The 3,311-nt window shown below is 40.4% G+C and overlaps 1 long non-coding RNA gene across 1 annotated transcript; it reads right to left on the reverse strand.

The window, feature by feature from the left end:
* Positions 1 to 1,589: 1,589 nt before the first annotated feature.
* Positions 1,590 to 2,873, reverse strand: LOC146059219 (uncharacterized). The gene is made up of 4 exons (XR_014470185.1): positions 2,831 to 2,873; positions 2,083 to 2,155; positions 1,866 to 1,950; positions 1,590 to 1,763 (listed from the first exon to the last, which is right to left on the reverse strand). It is a non-coding gene; the product is annotated as an uncharacterized LOC146059219 (long non-coding RNA).
* Positions 2,874 to 3,311: the final 438 nt, after the last annotated feature.

Consider the following 3,311-nt stretch of genomic DNA (forward strand, 5'->3'; position numbering starts at 1 on the left):
AATAGACATATGTATATGACTGTGCAATGTGCACTGTTGTTAAACTTATTATCCACTTGTATTCTAGTCTCCTTGTGCATCTGCTGTATAATACCTCCCTGCTGGTGTATTTACAGCCTTATATAACTAGTAAACATATTCTCTGCTGGTGCATCTACTGTACTGAGTCTGAGATATAAATAAATATTAATAACAGTGTACTGGTGCATCTACTGCATACCCTCCAACATTTGAGGAGTACAAATCGGTACAACTGCAGAAAAGGGGCGTGGTCACGAGTAAAGGGGGCGTGGCCACGACCCCTAAACTTAAAAAACCCCCCCAAAAACACTGCATCTGTATGAGGTGAGTAAGTAGGCTGCCCAGTGCCTACCTGTGTCCATCAGGCTGAGAGCAGTCAGCGGCAGTTGGTGTGCAGGGGCTGAGACTGTATTCATGCAGGTGGCCTGGGACGAAGCCTGCTAACTAACACACACGTAGGGGGAGAGAGATGGTAGAGGGAGAGAAATGCTGCTGCTACACGGCACATAGGAGGAGGGCGGGGGTGGCTCTGTCAGAGAGAGGATGAGCCACTCTTCCAACTGTCTCCTGCGCTGCACTATCCTGTCATATACTGTGCAGCCAGTAGCAGCAGCGGCGGGGCACAGCAGCAGAGTCGGCACTCGGCAGGGCAGGCGCAAAGTGTCTCGCGTCGTGATAGGGTGTGTGACATGGCACCCTAAGCCCTCTGGGAGTTGTAGTTTGGTCGGCCACTCCCCCTCCCTGAAGAGCAGCCGGCTGTGAAAGAATAAAACTACAAACATATGCATGCCAGTTTGTCGGAAGCCAGAGGAGGAGCCAGTTATCAAAAAAACGGTACATTCGGTACACTTTGATTTAGCCGGTACAGACCGTTAAAAAACGGTACTGTACCGGCTAAATCGGTACAGTTGGAGGGTATGCTACTGCCGTATAAATAAAATAATATCTCTCTGCTGGTGCATAATTATTATACTGCCATATAAAAATAATATATCTCTGTTGGTGCATATACTGCCATATATATAATATCTCTTTGCTGGTGCATAATTATACTGCCGTATAAAAATAATATCTCTCTGCTGGTGCATATACTGCCGTATATATAATATCTCTCTGCTGGTGCATAATATTATACTGCCGTATAAAAATTATATCTCTCTGCTGGTGCATATACTGCCGTATATATAATATCTCTCTGCTGGTGCATAATATTATACTGCCGTATAAAAATAATATCTCTCTGCTGGTGCATAATTAATAATACTGCAGTATATATAATATCTCTCTGCTGGTGCATAATTATACTGCCGAATAAAAATAATATCTCTATGCTGGTGCATATACTGCCGTATATATATTACCTCTCAACTGGTGCATCAACTGCTGTATAAATAATATCTCTCTGCTGATGCATCTACTGCCGTATATATATATATATATATATATAAACGTGGGGGGTTGACCCTGAATGCGCTTCCAATACTAGATAGCGGCCAACCTCTACAAAATCCCCCCTGTTAGTGGGAGATGAGGGACAAGACACAAGAAAAAGATGTAGAGGGCGCTGTAGGAATTCCCACCACCTTATTGTGTGCTCAAGTTTCAAGCAGATAGGTAGAGTAATAATTCAATCACATTTATTAAAAATACAAATGTATGACATTTACAAATTCATATTCTTGTGAACCGCAAGGAAACGACCCGACGCGTTTCGTCTCCGAAGAGACTTCCTCAGGGGTACACTGTGAGTGGTACAGAATGCCATAAGAATCATATATATATCACACAGAATATTAAAACTTTTTCTTTCAGAAATTTTGAGAAATATGATATATAATACATACCGGTAGAATGCGGTATGTTGTAAAAACAATCTTTAAAAATTCTTTGTAAGAATCAAACAGAGTTCGGAAAGGACTTTGTAAAATTCTGTAAACCAGAGCATGTGTCTCATGAGTCACAAGTAGCAAAATTCTACCACAATAATAGGAGGAGCAAAAGTAGGAGGATAAGGAAGAGGAGGAGAGAAAGCATAAACGAATATAAGGTAAATGGACATACCCAATGTAGACAGGCCTTCAATAAGGGCCCTTTTGGCAGAATAGGGCGCTGGAAAAAAGGGGGAGGAGTGTACCTATAGATAGATGAACCATTAAAGGTCAAAAGGTCACCTAGCACAAAATCAATGCTAACAATTCATTGGCCATACCTACTTTAGGTGGGGTCATGTGCTAATAACAAATCTAGCTCAGGGAAAAGTGAGGCTGAGTAGACAATTAAAACAGGGAGAATGCCCAAGACCATAAAAGACTCTAACTCACAACTAAGGGGTCAAAATACCATCATAGAGGCTATAAACGATAGTATAATCACTAAACCTCAATGATGATGGCATCTGAAAAGGACAACTTTAATAATCCGATTCAGTGTATATAACAGAGGACAACCTGATATCTTACGGGTCCAATAAAGTATGCATGGCTGGGCGATTTATATAAGCACAGTATAGTACCGGCCACATTACAAAAGCATTTGTAGTGTTAGTACCTGGAAATATCGGCATAACAATATTGTACCTCTGCATAATATAAATGACTACATCCAGATGAAATGGCTGGATATATCATAAATCCACATAATCAACATGGCTATGTGATTCACCAATGTATACATTTTCAACAGTATATTCATATGAAAAGGGTGACAATAGTAAAGACAATGGATATGTGAATCACAATCCAACAGCATAAGGAATTACAACAGCATTATAGCATAAACAATTGTCAGATATATCAAAAGGGTAACCTACCAGAATTTGGTGAGCACAACTGAACTCTCCTGCACCTTTTCCAGAATGAATGGACTATGGGAGGGTGAACCTAATTTATACCCTGAATGTGGGCCGTCCTATTCGGTTAGTGGAAGGAGTGCAAAAACTGGGTATGAGATGTAATGTGGATAGCTGGAATTCTAATTTAAAGTGAAAGTGCAGGGAGCCGTATAATCGGCTGATATAGATAATAGAGGGCCAAGTCACGCAACTAAGTGTCCTAAGTGCTAGTATACCTAACATTCTATATAGTGCACCTATGCATTCCCCAATCCGATAATGGGGATAATAGTGTAGCTATAATGAGAGCATAAATATTTAAGGGGAAAATAATAAACAGTGTTGAATGGGATAGAAACATTGTGTTTAATGATTAAACCCAATGTTCTTATGAGGTCTGGGTAAACCACAATGATGGATCTGACATTACATATCAAAATACAATGATGACATAGTAATG

The sequence above is a fragment of the Crinia signifera genome, chromosome 2 (genome assembly GCF_055691185.1).
Source record: "Crinia signifera chromosome 2, ASM5569118v1, whole genome shotgun sequence".
In the NCBI taxonomy this organism is placed as follows: Eukaryota; Metazoa; Chordata; class Amphibia; order Anura; family Myobatrachidae; genus Crinia; species Crinia signifera.